General features: G+C 38.1%; 1 protein-coding gene across 9 annotated transcripts in view; it reads left to right on the top strand.

Moving 5' to 3' along the window:
• Nucleotides 1-18,737, top strand: part of ptprfb (protein tyrosine phosphatase receptor type Fb) — a 262,848-nt gene that overhangs the window by 77,879 nt on the left and 166,232 nt on the right. Inside the window, exon 1 of one of the 9 annotated variants that reach the window (XM_067454044.1) lies at nt 4,923-5,288. The exons of the other annotated variants lie outside the window; for them this stretch is intronic. The gene's annotated coding sequence lies outside the window, so the exon portion shown is untranslated. Of the gene's footprint in view, nt 1-4,922; nt 5,289-18,737 lie in introns of those variants that run through there. 9 annotated transcript variants of the gene reach the window in all.

The following is an 18,737-nucleotide window of genomic DNA, read 5'->3' on the forward strand; positions in this document are numbered from 1 at the left end:
ACTAAAGAAGTGTGTTTTTGCTTGAAAGATAACCTTGTCCAGGGACCCCCTCGGTAGAGATTGCATTTTGGTCGGGGGTCCACCTCGGTAGAAGTCACGTTCACGGGAACACTGCCGTGCAATCAAAAAGGGCACTTTCACTTGTAAAGGGGCAGAGAGTCAAACCCCCCACCCCCCTACTCAACACTTTTAGGCCCTGTCCCAAATTAGACCTTAGACCCTTGATCCACTCTTCTGTGACAGTATGCCACATGCTTTGACTGGGGTAGCTGCAAAAGTATGCATCGAGGGCACATATTGGCCTCAAATGGGACGCTCGCAAGCACCCTATTAAAACCTAAAAGGACAAATGAAAAACCTCTGCAGTCTCGTGGACGTAACGGACGTGCAAATGCGACAGCCATTGTAAGTCCACAAGAATGCAAGAATTGTGCCATTTGGGACAGAGCCTTATCTCAGCATTAAAAACTAAAAAAAAAAAAAACACACAAATGTGATGATTAACTAAAGTACTTTTTGGTTGCTATGGTTGAGTTGGATCATCAAACGTCAGCAGCAAAGACATTGGTTAATAACGTGAGATTAAATACATACAGGTCTGGTTTCACAGATTGGGTTTAGATTTAGCCAGGATTTGGCCTTAGTTCAGTTAGGATATTTAAGAAGCTTTTATAAATGTGCCATAAAAAGAAAGAAAAGAAAAACATTACTGGTGTGCATCTTGAGACAATAGCACTGACATTTGAAGATATGTCAGAGCAAGTTGTTTTCAGTTAAAACATGCATTTTATTCCAGGACTAGACTTGAGCCTTGTCTGTGAAACCATGGGAAAATATATTTCTATTATTTAACATATTTATAATATCTATATTGCATAATGTTCTGAGTTTGCATGTTACTGTTTTTATTCACTTTGATGAAAGTAAATGCCTGCTGATTTAGTCTAGAACTACGATAACCATCATGTTTACACAACACCTTTGCACTTGCTGCCGATTTCTCTCAAAATGGGGACAGGAGAGGTTTCAGTCAATACATGGGAAAACAAACTGCGTTACTTACTTAAAAGTAACTTTCCCTGGCACACTCATACTCAATGTGGTACATGCTTCTAGGCTAAAGGCATGAAGCTCTAACTACTTAAACTCCAAGACCATTTTTTTGGGATTTCTGCCTGGATTTGGCCTACCCCAATTGAAAAGCTTCCCCTAAACACATACAGTGGTCTAAGTTCAAAATGTTGCTGTCATTTTACAGGAAACCCTTTGAAGTTATAATAAAACACTGCTAAAGGTCATAAACATGAAGTTGTCTAAGCTGTAATAACCCCCCCAAAAAGTAGGCGCTTTTTTTTTTATTACTTTTTTTTATATAAATACATTTTTGAAAGTATTTAACTCAGGCCCTGTGTGCTCTAGGAACATGCAGAGAGTTTGGGCTGTTTCCACTAAATTCTAGAAAATAGTGGGAAAAAAGTTTGTCTGTGTCATGTTGTAGGCAAGATTTATTCAAATGGGTCTGAAGGGATGTAACTTTAAAGGGTTTCCTGTAATATGACACCAACATTTTGAACCAAGACCACTGTATGTGTGTATGGGAAGCTTTTCAATTTGGGTAGGCCAAATCCAGGCGGAAATGGTACACTCTAAAAAATGCTGGGTTAAAAACAACCCAAGTTGGGTTGAAAATGCACCGACCCAACAATTGGGTTGTTTTAACCCAATGGTTGAGTTGTTTTAACCCAATGGTTGAGTTGTTTTAACCCAGTGGTTGGGTTAAATGTTGCTTAAGACAACCCAATTGCTGGGTAAGAACAACTCAACCATTGGGTTAAAACAACCCAATTGTTGGGTCGGTGCATTTTCAACCCAACTTGGGTTGTTTTTAACCCAGCATTTTTTAGAGTGTACCAGAGTAATTTATACTACTTTGTGTAAAACAAATGCCAAAGTGATGCATATCCCCAGAAAGTAGTGAGTCTAAGCTTTTAAATGGCACCACATACGACATCATAGCTCCTCCACAGACATTTAAAATTGAAAGTATATAAATGACAATGTCAATCCCCACCCTGTACAGGGTCCTCGGAGTTTAAGCTGCTGAACTAAAGTATATCAGTCAAAGATAGAATATTCAATTAAACAGAAACATGACATTCGGATCAGCTAAGTCACTTGATTTCAGCAGTTTGGCGGTTTGACACGTGATCCGAAACATGAATCAATACACTGATTCATAATGGTTCGAAGCTTCGTTTTGAAATCAGCCCATCACAATATAAGTTGTTGTTTGGAGTCTGGAGAAAAGGTTAGATCATTATTGTTCAGTGTAGTTCATGAATCCCCATGAATATGTTTGTTGAATAATGAATAATGTTTAACATTGAATAATGTTTGTTTTGTTGTTTAGTGCTTAATTTGGTCAGAACTATTGCCAGTAGATACAATAGAGCTGGGCAATGATCCCCAAAGCGTATCTCATGCAAGCTTTCTTAAAAAGCACAATTGTGGTGCCCTGTTGGTGGAGCTTGAGCCCATCTGAACGCTTGAATTGTGGTTAAGTTGTCAGTAAATTGATTTGAATTACAGGGAGAGCGCTGGTGGGTATTAAGTAATTGACAGCTGTGCTGGGCTCTCTGCCTGTGCTAACGACTTCAACGTAAAAGCAAAAGCCGTTTCAAACGGTCGTCCACCAAAATTAGCGGCTCACGAGGCCAGGCTGTAGCCCGCGGGCTATTTCAATCGTTCTTTTATCTTGGCATGTCATGGCTGAAAAGCCCCCCTGAGAAAGTGGGTCAGGAAGGGCAAAAGGTGTGGCGAGGCATTCTTAACCTCTTTCTCCGGTCCCCCCACTGTCCGCCCTCTAACCTCGTATAAAGGATGAGTCCTTCAGCTTCCCTTGCGACGCCACATAGATACAGTGTGACTGGGTTTCCTCTGGAGGGGGCACAGCAGAGGGACCATTGTGGATATAAGTGTAATTATGCCCTAGAAAGCAGTCTCTAGTGTTCACAACGTCTTTCCTACAGAGGTGCCTGAAACTCTCAGAGCAATAGCTTGTCCTGGTTTCTCATCCCTAGACATCGTTCATGAGGCAGAAGAGAGAGATGTTTGGGAATAGGTCTTTAGGACATCTTTTGAATAGAATTTTCCACCACATTTAAACAAACGTTTTTTACAACAGATATTTGAAAAATGCCTGTTTTTTTTTCTTTTGCATTCTGCAGAAAGCAAAAGTGTGTCATACAGTTTTGGAATGACATGAGCACGAGTAAATGATGAAATTAATTTTTGGTCAACTATCCCTTTAAGCTACCCAGAGATAGCATGTAGGCTATACAGTAGATACAATCATTTTGAATGAATGGAAATCTTATTATTGATTATATCAATTCAATATTTAATTTACATGCACAAATGGAATGTTATGAATCTATATAATTATCAGAAAAATGGAAAAAAAAAGCATGTCGGGTAAAATTAGACTTGTGGCAGACTTATAACCTAGTCCTAAAAGTGACGAATAATGATTATTCAAAGCCCAACCTCTCTGTCATTTGTGAACATTATGTGGTAAATTCAAGTGCATAGGATGTTTCTCATATGTTTCATCATTTGTATGGCATTTTAGTGCTGCATTACCTGTGTGTGGATTAAAAATGTTCCACTGAGGTTCACTGGAATCTAATAAACATCGCTGTGTCGGATTAGGACATTAAGGGAATCACTGTAGCTGTGTCTTCTGTTCTGGAAACATACCGCTTTAATACTAGAAGTCTGTTTTTTTCTGTACTTTTCTTAATGTTCTTTTCTTTTCTTTTCTTTTCTGTCCTGTTCTTTCTTTTTTTATCATTCGCTTGTTCTTTTCTTCATTCTTTTCTTTCTATATTTGGTTCTTTCGTTCACCATTGCTATATTTGTTTTGGGTGTTTGCTCGCTCATTTGTTTTTTTCCGTTCTTCATTTTTGTTCTTTCTCTCCTCCTGTCGCCCTTAATTTCTTTCCTTTTGACTTTTTTTCTGATTCACTCTTTTGTCCTTTCTTTTGTTCATTTATTCATTTATTAATTAGCTGCTTCTATTCTTCTCATTAGCTTTTTTCATTCAATATTTAGTTTTTTTTTCATTATCTTAATTTTTTAATTATTTTATTCACCATCTCTTATTTTTTCACTCCTTTCTTTCGCCTTTTCTTTTCTTTTGTTTTCGTTAGATTGTTCTTTCACTATTTCAAGTTTGCTGTTTGTTTGTAACTTTGTTATTTCTTGCTTCATTTGCTTGTTCTTTTGTTCATTCTTTTCTTTCTTTCACCATTTCAATATTTGTTTTGGGTGTTTTGTTTGCTCATTTGTTTTTTCTTTTGTCCTGTTAACGTTTCTTTTTTCTGATTCACTTTTCGTCCTTTCTTTTGTTTATTTATTAATTTCCTTCTGTTACTCTCTTTAGCTTTTTTCTTTTCTGTAAATGTTTTGCATTTATGTATATATATATATATATATATATATATATATATATATATATATATATATATATATATATATTTATATATATATATATATATATATAAAATCAGTCTTAAGTGCATTACTTTTGTTGGCATGTTTCTTTTTTTTGTTCACTATAAAACTGTTGACCCAATTTAAAGTTCAGATACAGCATTTTATATCCAAATTCTCACCACATGACGTTAAATCAAATCATGATTCCCTCATAATGTGATTAATCATTAACATTTTCGTCCCAGCAAGGTTCCTGATGAGTCAGAGAACACACAGGCAAGCACGTACAACCTTTGCACACAGGTGAGTGAAAACAAGCCTTCAGTCTATTTGTCAGGAAAGTACTCAGAGAGCCCCTGTTCTGACATCACACTGGCTCCACCCAGACTGACGCCCACTTACAGCGCTACACTCACAGTGTGAAGAAGCTTCCCTCAGGAAGGACTGCAATCAACTCTCTCCACAATCAACAAGAGTTTACCACGCCACTGGGGAAACTACTGAAACAAGTTAACATTTATGAACCGTGGATAAAGACAAGACTCGTTTGACGTCAGTTATACACTTACTGGATTGAAGAGCAGGGAAAAATAAAATGCTCTGTGTTGTCTGTTCCACTTGAAGCCGTTAACAAGGATCTCCCCACCTGGATGATACGTGCGAAAGGATTTGAATATTGTGGCTCTCGCTTTTGGGAATAACAGTCAAGGGAAGAAGAAAGCATTCAGGATTTAAGTAAAGGATTATTTTCCACATTTCCTGTGAATATTTTTGTAATTTCGTTGTTATGGGTAAGTTAAATTAGCACTTACTGTAATTAAGTTATGTTGTGCTCTTTTCTTTTTCCTCTTTGAAACAACAATTCAAATATAATGAATGAAAAGAACATGATCACTTTTCTACTCCAACACTGGTGCTTTTGAAAATGTACTAGCCTAAACTAAGTAATTCCTTAACTTTGTCCTAACTTTAGTTCACTATTGCGTAGGCTTTCTTCAGCTCCTCCCAGAGCACTTTTTTCTGTCTCTTTTGTCCTTTTATTGTCACTTGTTAAACCAAAACAATACTTTTATTCTGGTTCTATTGGCTACCTCTTTGGCACATTGCCACTGTCTGGTGAGAGCCCTTCTTTGGCTTTCTTTTTTTTTCAGGGGACTTTGAATAGAGAGCCTTCGAGTGTCCCCTAGCTACCACCGATATAACGTCAGAGACCCTGCTGTGAGACCACATGAAGTCTCAGGCCAAACAACCCGTTTTTCCAGTTGTCTTTATCTCCCTGCGTGATCCTGTCTTTGCTTTCTGGATGGTTTCTGGCCCGGCAAGGTTTTTTTTTTTTTTTTCTGTGTGTGTGTGCCAGCTCAGGAGAGACTACAACATTGATTAAAGGTGACAGAAGAAAATTATAGGCTTTGTTGTGAGTTGTAACGTTATGTTGAAACGGCTGTCTTCCTCATAACTCCAGATGTTATTGTAGATGGATGAAAACTGCCTTGTGTCTGCTTGAGATATATTTTATGAATGCTGGGACCATTTTAAACACATCCCTATGAGATGAATGTGCGTTTGGCTCCTTCACCTATTTGCGGTAGCTCAATGCAACGAGCAAAGTGAGGGTTGCACAATAGGTTCCTTGCTCAACTCTAGGTGCTGCTTTACCTGGGGAAAAAAAGATCCAGTAGCTTCTTTCTCTCTTTTCTTTCTAAAAGTGGAAAGTTGGGAATGAAACAGAGTGTAAAGATAGCATGTCTGTCTTGCTTTGTTTAGCATGAAAAGCTGAGACCTCCTGGGGCTGTGCCTCAGAGAACCGAGAGTTGCTCCCTCAAAGTTGTGCAAAATTTGAACCATTACTCTCTCTTGCGCTTGTTAATCATTCACCGGCAAATGCTTGCAACTCTAACACGGGGTGGGGGTTGGAGAACAGAGCCTGATAAAAGCTTTTTAAAGGAAAGGTTTTTCTGAATCAAAACCACTCTAATTTTTGCATCTACTTGCCCACCTCTGCACAGAGTAAAAAATAGAAAACAGGAGCCCAACGGGATCTTTTGGTCTTATCTGTAGTAGCCGACCCCCTCGTCTGTCACTCTTGACCTACCACATACAGGCTGGTGACCTGAAATTCTTCTTTTACAACTCCGTCACAGTCGTGTCGCCAGCTGCTCTTCTCAGTAGAGTGTGGGATCGCAACGAAGAGTGACGGTCTCGACAAACAGTATGGATCATATTGTTTAAGTGGTGATGCTTTTCGGCTTTCTGAATGCGCCAGTTTAAGTTTTGGGCAAATGATTATGTGTAATATCATCATTTGCTGGTACAACCAGAGTGTCAAATTATTTTGAAAACGATTCAGTGCTACTTTGTTGTCTGTATTCATGATGTTTAGTTAAATGCATTAGTCCTTGTTATTACTGTAACCTAAAACAAATTATGTAAACTGGTTTTCCCAGATGAGTGACATTGAAATGTCAGTGAAATCAATTTTCTCCCTCATTAACTGATTTATACATGTGTGGTGAGTAAAATCTGGCATGAATTGAAAGGAATTCCTTATCATATTTTCTCTCTCATCTCTTTAATATTCACTAAATAGTTCCTTTGTTTACGTTGCACAAATTAACTGCTGAGAAAGTCTAGTGGGTAATATGACGGCATCGTCATAATCATTCAGTGAATCTTTGGTAAATGAGGCGATGTGAGTATTTAAGTCCCCATACAGGGCTCAACAGTAAAAATATTTTATGTTAGCCCGGTTGAGCCAGATCTTTATTTGACCTGCCAACAATTTTTCTGGCCAAAAAAAAAATGTCCTATTTTATTTTCACTTTCTTTTATGCGGCAACAATCTGTTTGTATTTTTTCATAAATAAATATTAAATAATATATTGCAAAAATTATATATTTTAAATTAATTTTCAGCTTCTTTTTAAATTTTCAACAACTGGAATTTATACAGCTGCTCTTCCCATCCGGTTTTAGGTGAAAAATCGATCTATAAAGAACACCATTCTTTTATTCTTATTCTTTTAATTCCTTTTATAACTGTATCATCTTTGTTTCTCTTTAAATTCCTCTTATAACTGTTTTATTTTTCCTTGCCTTTATTTTGTGATTATTTTAATTCTGTTTTCTGTGTAAAGCACTTTAAATTACCATAGTGTATGAAATGGTCTATATAAATAAACTTGCCTTTTCTTGCAAACTTGTCTAGCTATAATATGTACATGACAGCTATATTTTTAAACGGTTGACACAGGTTGACATAATCCTGTTTGCTGTTTTTTTTTTATTAAGAAACTAAGTCATTAGTGTCATTTAAATAAACCTAAACTATATCAGCCTGATAATTAATGTTGTGACATCACCAACATTTGCAACAATATTAATCAGTTTACATTTTCAGTGTATATTTTTTAGTTAATCAGGAATGAAATGCACAAGTTCAAGAAATGTAAAATAGTGACCGGATAGAACCAGTGACTATTCCATCTACTGGCCCTACATTTTCTTACTGGCCTGTGGCCAGCGGGCAGTCTTTAATATTGAGCCCTGTTGTACATTACATTATTGTCCCTGGTGGACGTCATATGAGATTGTACAGTTTTGCTCCAGTGATGTGTTCGGACAGGGCTGGAACGGTGCCTGTGTGATCAGAGGGCTGCGTTTGCGTGTGAAAAACATCTCAGCTGTAGTAACACTGACCTCATAGTTTGGTGATTAGCCACACACTCTCAGATGAACAGCAATATAAGTTCTTATTGGTCATTCAAAGAATGTTTTGTTCAAAGATTGTTTCTTTTGTTTGAGTAAAGCTCCTCTCTTTGTCATCTGCACTTCATTGAATAGGGTGTGATTACCTCTATTATTCAAATAATTTCTCTCTGAGAGCCCCGCTGTAATTAGCATTCACAAACATGCATCTCTAACTTTGAGTGCTCACCACTCACATATCCGTATTTTACGCCTGTTAATATTCATCCAAACAGCAAAAGTCAAATCTGCTATTAAGAGTACAAATTAAATTTTATGACACATTTAATAGTACGAGAGATAGAGTAACCGCACAAATCCTCTTTATTAAAGAGGACATTACCCTGCATCCACAAGGAACTCATTTCACTTCTAAATCATCTTGTTATAACTTATGGATCTGCTGATTGAAACAACCTCCATTTGGCAAGCTTTAAGTGCATGACTTAAGACTTTAAATACGAGGTTTGAGTAGACGTCTGAACTGCATGTCAAAATTCAAACTTCAGTAGTTTGCAATTACATGCAGTTACTTGCAAAATTAAGGCAGAATCAGATCATGTGGGTTTTTGTGTACCTTTTGGTAGGGTTTATTATTCCTTATAAATCTAAAACTTGCTAAAAGTTTTTTTTTGTTTCCATTAAAGTAAGTTTTTATTTTGTCTCTGATATGAAAAATTGCAGCCAACTGCAATTGCGGCCAAATTGCAGCCAAGACTCTTCTTTGTATAAGGCAAAGCCTTTAGGAGGTTTGCTGAACCGAATTTTCCGAAGCCTTTTCAAGCCCAGCGCCATTATTACAGGTGTAAACAATACAGGTCAAAGCACACACACCTTGTGAGCCACAACTAATAATAGCGAGAGGATAATACCTGTCAGAGCTGTTCATTTGCTTTATATTACCTTTAGGGTATATGTTTGTGAACGAGAAAACCATTTCATTTCTTTGCTAGACAATTGAATTCACCCCCAACCCTGCCGTGCAACAGCAATGTCATTAGGTATCAACAGCATTAGTTTTCATGATGAGTGGCTCTTTTCCCTGCTTTAGTCATCCTCCCCGACCCAGAATGCTTTACACAGCAAGATCCCCAGAATGTGATGACTTGTTTTGGATATGCGAATGAGAATTAATTCATTTTGCTACCATGAAGTCTTTTTTTTTTAATTCCTCAGTATCTCTATCTGTGAATTATATCTCAAGGCAACGACATTCCGACAACAAAAACCTCACAACATTTACCTTAACAAATACCCTTCAGGAATGCAAAATTGTTTCATAATTTAGTAGAGCGTTTTGTGCAAAGGTGCCATACCCGACAGATGGCGTGCACTGGATGAATGTACTGGAGAGGATTAATAACTGGATTCCCGAACAATGCAATTCATGATGAACAGTATTGTTGTGTTTTCAGCTCAGTGCCCCCCATGAATCTTATCTTAGCTAAAACATCCCTCACTCAAAAACCAGCGGATGGACTCGGCTTTCTAATGGGATTGCTAATCCTTAGTTTGTTTCCATGTAAGTCTTCCTGCTGATGGAGAGGCCCCTGCCCTATAGTAAATAAAAGTGATTTAGCCGGTTTCTCTGGCAAACATGAGTAGATGGGGATTGTGAGTAATGCAACTTATGTAAAGAGAGAGCAAGGATTCTAGGGTTGTGCTGATAGATGATAGTAACGTGTATCGACACTGTTCTGAGGTATCGCAGATGGCTGATGCCTTTGACGATATTAAGATAATAATTGGCTTGTTTTCCCATGAATGTATAAAATTGTGTTGTTGTTGTTGTTGTTATTATTATTATTAATCAATTAATTTGCCTTCCCTTATTTCATAACATCACCACATAACCACACTTGCGACACCGACAAGTACGTATGACAATTGAGGACTCCTCAATGAAAATATTTTTTAAAGGTCCCATTCTTCGCGTTTTCGAAGCTTTGATTATGTTTACAGTGTGCAATATAACATGAGTTCATGTTTCGTGTGTAAAAAAACACAGTATTTTTCACACAATTTACTTATCTGTACAGCGCTGTTTTCTCTGTCCTAAAAACGGCCTGATGATGTCCTTGTTCTATGAAGTCCCTCCTTCAGAAACACGTAACGAGTTCTGATTGGGCCAGCGCTTCCCGTGTTGTGATTGGACAGCAGCTTAGCGCACTTTGCCCGGAAAGGTCCCGCCTCTTACCATAACGGAGAGATGCAAGAGCTGAATGCGCGCTCTTCTCCACATGGGAGATCAACAAGACCGCGCCCCCTATTTTGCGTGTTGTTGTGGGCGGAGGGTTAGTCAACAAACGGTTCTAGTGACGTCATTACATCCCTGCACTTCCTGCTGTAGTCCAAACCGGCCGTTCGCTGTAGGCTTTGAAAGGGAACTTCTGTTAAATAAAATATCTCGCTTGGCATTGAACTTTGAGCTTTATAATTTTACAGGTATTATTTATGCTCTAACAGCAACATTACACACTAACTAAAGTTTGAAAGATGGAATCGCGAAGAACGGGACCTTTAAAACAGACTACAAAACTACATCCTACATCAAAATTGAATTAGAAGTGTTTGTTATAAAAAATGACACGCCATTCTTATACAGTTGTTGTTTGTCAGATATTGCACCCCTACCCCCCTGCACGATCATTTTGTGTATCTGCTATCTCACAGGCTGACGATTGGACAATATGACTACGGAGTATATCGCCCAACTCTAAGGTGTGCTAAATCTTGGAGTTTGGCAGCTAGACTTGCTGCTCAAAGCAGTATTTAATTCTTAAATCTAAGTGCGGTTGCTTTGAAGGTTGATCTGGACTATAGAGGTCGTTTCAGACTTTGGCATTTTTTTCCGTTGACGTTTGCTGATCATCAGTTTTCTTTATTTGCATTTTTTCATTTGTTTTGGCCAGTCATACTTATCTAAGATGAAGAAAAGAATCTTTTCTAGTTAAAGTATTTTTTGTTTGTTAACATATTGGTTAGTAATTCATGTTTTATTTATTTTACCATTTGCACATTTGTTTTACCTTGACTTTTATTTAGCTTTTTTTATCATAGAAGAGGTGTATTCAACTCATTGTATTTATGAATTACATTTGTAATATATTTTAGAAAAAGTTAATCGATCTGGACAACAAAAAAAAGTTGACCTTTTGTAGTGCTTTTATTTAAGTTAACTATTGTATGGTATTATAAGGGACTTTTGCTCCAGGTGATTATAGCAATACAATTATAGGAACTAGCCAACTGGCAGAAATAAAATTCCCCTAGCGGCATTTTTCTGGTTGCATTCACGCTACCAGTAGGAACTCAGAAGTGACATAAGCCGTCACTTATGTACTGCTGCCATTTGTTGTGCGGGAGTTTTATTTTGATGGCGCTGAGAACACCAGAGCCTGAGAACACAGTGCTCCCCCTCTCCAGCTCCATTAGTTTATGATCTATTGCTGTTTTCCATGTTTGTAGACTAAATATATAGGCTATAAACACAGTGTGTACACTGCTTTTTAAAAACAGCAGGTGCTGGTGTTTTGCATGGGTTCGACCAATCATTGTAGACTTACACCACTGATAGTTCCTATTTTGCTGGGTTAGACTCTAATCTGAAGTATGCTAATTTAGTCCCTCCAAAAGGTGTTCATATAACTAAAATCGTTCCAAATTCCTGCAATGCGAACATGCCAAAAAGCGGGTACATCCGTCAATAGTTATAGGAACTATAAAACATTCCTCTGTTGTGAAAACCCCTACATTTACATTTTGATTCTGACTTCTGCGGTGATTGTCCTTTTTAATTATTTATTCCATTTTGGACTGGATAAAGATGTCGTTTATGTTGATGGGTGGGACTGCGTCTATGTGGCGTCCTCAAACACAACTGGATAATCAGATCCTAATTAACATTGACGTCTGTGCTACAAGACACTAAACCATGTCAACACATTAGTTGGGATGTGTACAACTCCCTGTCTCTGCAAACTAAAATCAGCTCAGTGTGACACTAAGACATCTCTGCCATTTGCTGACCTGACAGGAGCTGTTTTTTTTTTTTTTTTTTTTTTTTTTTTTACTTGTTCGCTCATGCTCATGTTAGATCCAATCAGAAACCCCAAACAATGGTCACCTGGAGACACGTTTATTTGCTTTAGCTCAGATATCTGTATTCTTGTTCATTTAATTTACATAAATGTGGAGTGTTGCACCCTGACAATTGTATACATATATGTGCATAGTGCAGTGATGCGAACAACCTCATGTTCATAAGTAAATGTGGGTGTTGCTCAGGAACCATGTTTGTGCATGTTGTTCTGTTGGCAGAGCTGCAGAACCTGTTTGAGACGGGGGACAACATTGCGTGTCTGTTGAAGAGGTAATTGATAGTCTGAGAACTGTTTTTACTGCAGGTACATCCACCCTGCTGCCACAACGGAGGATGAGGCGGTGGGTGTCTGTAGCTGTGAGTGCAGAAGGGTGAAAATCGAAAGAGCACCAAGTGGGAAAAGGAGGTCTAGACAGTGTGGAAGAGGCGGGAGATAGATAGTGGAGTAGATGGATGACCTAAACAAGATGGATTTTATGTCAGGTTCTGGACAATCTATTTCATGCGACACATTACTGTGCCGGCATGTCTCGGCCAAGCAGATGGAAGGATTTCTATTTTTGCCAGGTAATGGCTGAGATGTGAAATAGTCTTTACCCACAAGATTCACAGCATCTCAAACCGAAAATAGGAAGGATGCTGTCAGATGTCGACTGTCAACTAAACAGACGGTCATCACTTTACTGACAACACTGAGGTCTTCAAGGTGAAAAATAAACCAGAAACAGGCTTCTCCTTTGAGGTTCTTACTGATGAAAGACTAGATATGTTTAAAATCGACCAGTCTGTCCTGTATAATTAGATTCAAGTTCACCTGAATGCAATTTGATGCATTTCTCAGTGGGCCTTTAAACAAGACACATCTTTACTTTCAAAAAGCGGTAGATCAGGGTTGTCCAATTCTGCTCCTGGAGTGTCTTGTTGAGTTTAGCCCCAATGCACTTGGCTAGAATTTTCTAGTAGACCTTGATTAGCAGGTGTTTCATTAGGATTAGAGCTAAAATCGGCAGAATAGTTGTCAGATTGGAGCTAGACGGGGTCTTAAGACATATTTTAAAGTATTTGATGAGCAGTGGCGGGATGCTTAAAAAGCTGTGAAAGCAGTGATACGCGTGGCAGCAAAAGTGTTATATTGAATTCATTTGACTAGTCATTTTTAGGTCAACTTCAGTAGTTGACTGTTGTGTCCCATCCCTAATGTGTTTGGGCACCTCAAAGTTATTAGGGTTTGTGGTTCTGTGGCTTGTCTTCAGCGGCCTCAACAGAGTGCACATTTTAGTGGTGTATTGATTTATCTCCTCCCATACTTTTCTTCCTCAGTCACTTGCTTTTGTTGGAGTACATCAGCTAAAATTCAATTGGCAGGTTGTTCTGTAGATATCATTTTAAAACTGTTATTATAATTTGAGTTAGAGGTTTTGTCTTTTGTCTCAAAGCGGTCCTTCAGCTCTAACGGGGAGGGGAACCGTGTGGCAGTATAAACCCATTTTGCAGAAAAGCACATTGACTCTGCTTTGGAGACGGAGGCCATGGTGGCTCTTTTGATCTCGCTCCTTTCAAGTGAAACCCTGGGTAATTTGCCTGTCTCGGTCAAAGTGAGTCACAAGCTGTCAGAGAAACCCTTTATGCTGTGGAGAGTTTCAGTGAAACACAACTATCAGGCTAATCCTTCTCTTCTTCCTCTCAGCTTCGCTATGCACAGCCTGTTAGTTAAAACCATCGCCAAGTCAGAGGGAAAGAAATGAATAAGCTCCTCCGTATGAAAAGAGGAAACAGAACACGTTCCCTTACCTGTCGCTCTTACCGGTGGGAAGCAACACAACAGGTTTGTATGTTTCATCCCTGAATGCTAATGGAGTTGCCCAGCTTGCCTCCATGTTGGATGCTCTTCAGAAAGGCAGCTAATAACCCATATCAAGTCTGATCTGCCAGATTCTTGGAAGCCGGGCCTCATTTAAATTCTGTCCACTGGTTACAGGCGTGTTCAAGGAGCAGCCACTTGCCACCTCACTGGCCTGCAGTTTGTTGGTTTGTCTTGGACGGGAAGTCTGTTAGTGCTTGAATTAGCCTTGTGCACTCATGGCAGCCGTCCCTGACGTCTGCTGCCCTGTCACATCGCCTCTTCCTCTTCCCCATCGCTGCTTGTTCTTTTACATTTCGAATCACGAGACCGATGGGGATATGGCTCCATCTGCCACAGCTGTCCGTTGTTTAGCTGAGAGATGGAAACCGAGAGAGGCAGCAGACCCCACAGTGAGATGAGACCGCAGCTTAGCCACACCTGTAGGACTGTCACAACAGGAAGCAGAAGTTTGGCGTAGTTTGCAGGATGAATGCCGTTTTAGATCCTGAGTCCTTGAGTCAACCTAAAACCAGATCAGGTGTTTCTCCACTGGCTGTTCTTTATATCCAGCTGTGTAAATGGATGAGTTGTACCTGTGAAATCTCATTTGCCTTATTTACTGCATAATTAGAGAAGATAATGACTCCCATGTTAACTTGTATTCCCAGGACGACCCTCCTGTTTTCATCCTTCAGAATATTCTCCCTTTTGAAAATGGGTGCAGTGTATGCTAACAGGCCTCCTACAGTTATTCCCATCTTTGTCTTAACACAAAGAAGGACTTACTCTCCCAGAAAACAATGGGTCTTGCATCCCTTTCAGCCAAGGAGAGGAAGTTCACACATCATCAAGAGCATTTTTCTGCAAACCGTGACCAGAAAAGCAGCATTGTGAACCAAATTCTTGCCCCACCTGAGTCTCTACAAAGGATTGTATTTCAGGGCTGGAATAGTCTTCAAGAAAGCCACCTGCATTTGTAGTTGCTAACATCAGATTTTATTCCAGGTTCTAGTGCTCTCTTTAAGAGTCACTTGTCTGAAGATTGATTGGATCTTAAGTTTTCTGATAGCTGTTCGACTTTGCAGCTCTCGCTCTCATGCTGCGTTTCTACAGTGATGGAGGACTTGAGACTGATGATTCTTCACAAGTGAAATAACTCTTTCTAGTGGCAAAGTTTTTGCTTGAAGGTTTTTTAATCTTATACAATGACTGGTTTTGCTCAAGAAATTTTGTAATACATAGAGCTTGAACTTTTGGCCAATGACAGATACCTGGGTGAGTCTAATGAAAACATGTCCAAGTGACATTGCTCAAAACAAATTTGATTTTGTATGAAGAAAATTGTCTACTTTTAGGTATATGTGACCTTGGAACACAACCAGTTATACATGTAATTTTTTTAAGCTGAGCAAATTAGCTGTCCATTGATGTTTCGTTTGTTAATATAGTAATATAATAAACATAATAATGTTTGGCTGAGATACTACTATTTGAATATCTGGAATCTGAGGGTGCAAAAAATGTAAATATTGAGAAATCTCCTTAAAAGTTGTCCAAATGAAGTCCTTATCAATGCATGTTACTACTAATAATACGTTTTTTATATATTTATAGTAGGACATTTACAAAATATCCTCATGGAACATGATCTTTACTTAATATCCTAATGATCTTTGACAGAAAAGAAACATTTATCATTTTGACCCATACAATGTATTGTTGGCTTTTGCCACAATTATACCTGTGACTTATTACTGGTTTTGTTGTCCAGGGTCACATATATTAAGCTTATTTTATAGGTTTTACATTGAGCTTTCGCATAAAAATGATCTCACTAGCTTGAATTGTGGAAGACTTTTGAGCTTTGTTTTACATTATTTATAATTCTTTTCACTATAATAAAGTATTTTACTGTATTTCAGAAACAATGCTGTAATATGGATTTTTAAGTACATTAGTTAAAAGCAGAACAACAAATACTAACCTTGTTATATGTACATAAATGCATAACTATCATTAAAATTATGTTACAATGCATGTTATGTTAGTCATTTTAAAAAAAAAAAGCAGAATATAATTCCTTTTTCTATTTTCTGTTGATTTTGGCTTGGAAACATGAGCCTAGACATGTTTTTGACTGATTTTGTGAAAATCGCAGCTCTCACATGAAAAACACCCTTCACCAAAATTACACCCCACCCCCCCTCCAAAAAAAAATCGACAGATCCCAAATTTAAGAGGTATTTTGTTCTAATGAAGTGTTTCATTGTGGAGATGTGCTTATCCAGTCTGAGGCAGTATTGATTCAGGTGTCACAGGTCTCTGTTGACATGTCTTCTGTTTGTTTGTGTGTGGATTGAGCACCGGTGCCGATGCTGAGGGTAAACTTAGCAGGCTGTGGGGGATTCAGAGGCATTCTGTTTCTTTGTCGTGTTCGTAATGCTGTCACCTTTGATTGAGATCGCGTTGTGTTCGACTCCAGGTTTATAATCAGTTAAGATTCTTTGCAGTCTTCTTCAAATATAACCTGTTGTACATCAAGTATGCAGTTTAATCTTTGTCTCTTGGAATTTTATAGATTAATAAAATATACTTGAAGATATTTTATATTTAGTCCGAGAGCGTATCCAAGTGTATACACACTATACTGTCCATGTCCAGAAAGGGAATAAAAACATCATCAAAGTAGTCCATATGTGACATCAGTTAGTTGATTAGAATCTCTTGAAGCATCAAAAATACATTTTGGTCCAAAAATCACAAAAACTACGACTTGATTCAGCATTGTCTTCTCTTCTGCGTTTTTTTTTTTTCAAACCTCGACTAAAGATTCAAACGGTAATGAATCAGCAGATTGATTCATAATTCAGATCGCCAATGTCACATGATTTCAGCAGTTTGGCAGTTTGACACGCGATCCGAATCATGAATCAATAAACTGATTTATGACCATTTTAATCTTTATTTGATGTTTGAAAACAAACACAGAAGAGAAGACAATGCTGAATAAAGTCGTAGTTTTTTATATTTTTGGACCAAAATGTATTTTCCATGCTTTAAGAGATTCTAATGAACTAACTGATGTCACATATGGACTACTTTGATGATGTTTTTATTCCCTTTCTGGACATGGACAGTAAAGTGTGCCTACACTTGGATACGCTCTCTGACTAAATATAAAATATCTTAAACTGTGTTCTGAAGATGAACGGAGGTCTTACGGGTGTGGAACGACATTAGGGTCATTAATGACATCAATTTATTTTTTGGGTAAACTAACTCTAAGTTTATTTTTCTTACAATAGTCTTTATTAGTACGTATACCCAGTATTTCTGACAGCTCTTTTAATGTCACTGTAAGTTCATGTACATTATTTTGGGTCATATTTAGCATTGTCGTTAGATAAGCAAACAACTGTATTTTTTTCTTCAAAAATCATCTGTGCCTCTTTGTATTTACACTTTTGTTTTATGCTGCATATATTGAGATTTCCACATGAAGCGTTTCTTCAGTGTGTTTGGCTGTGTGTAGCAGTACATCTCATTTCTATTGAATTGCTCTGCGATTGATTTGTGGCTGCAGAAGGAATGAGAAGCCTTTGGTCATCTTCAAAATGTGACAGTAAATCTCCTGGTTATGTCTCATTCAGAGAGCTTTTGCTTCATTTTATTGGCGTTTATACTGAATAAATGAGTAAGCTGCCAACACATCTGATGCCATCTATCTACGAGTCAAATGTGATTTCAGGCTCACGCCATGGCACAAAGGTCTGAGGGAACGTTTGTCGTTTGGTCATCCGCTCACTTAAAGCTGGCTCTTTTATTTACGCCTCACGTGTACTATTGGCGTGCCAATACTTCCGGCATATGCATATTTCATATGAGTCATAATACATTTCCATCACACTTTAAAGCTTAATATAATGCTTTTTTAATATAAACAAAGAACTTGTATAAACACTCAGTGGTTGTTTAAATGTCAAGGACAATGCGCCAATGAATCTGGGAATGATTTAGTGGTCTAGTTCTTGCTAAAGGTTTACTGCTATGTCATTTGAAGTTGTTTTGTTCGAAAACAAGTGATTTTACCAAATTATAATTTTGAAATAATAAAGAGTACATTTAAAGGGGCTGTATGTAAGTTGTTCCCTTTACTAACGCATAAAAATACCATAATATGCTTGCAGATATTTAGGAAACATGCTAAATTCACCTAGACCAAAAACAATGCCACAGCCAGTTATTCTACTTTGAAATGTGCGTTCCGTGTCAGTTTTGGTCTGTGCGATACCCCACGCCTCAATTTTAGCCGATAGTATTTTGACACTCCAGGTTGCCAGTTGGGCGGAAAACACATCATATTGCAGCCATGGAAGCCAGCAAACAAACTGGATCAGAGCTTGCAGAGTCTAGAAGAGCTAAGAAGCCTTAACATCCATCTAAAAATATCTATGGCCGAGAGAAAATTTAAACGCAGATAAATCAATTTATCAACTTAGAGCACGGCTTTCATTGTCAATTGCGCTCGCTCCTGTTGCGTATCCTAAATCT

The sequence above is a fragment of the Pseudorasbora parva genome, chromosome 9 (genome assembly GCF_024679245.1).
Source record: "Pseudorasbora parva isolate DD20220531a chromosome 9, ASM2467924v1, whole genome shotgun sequence".
Taxonomy (NCBI): Eukaryota; Metazoa; Chordata; class Actinopteri; order Cypriniformes; family Gobionidae; genus Pseudorasbora; species Pseudorasbora parva.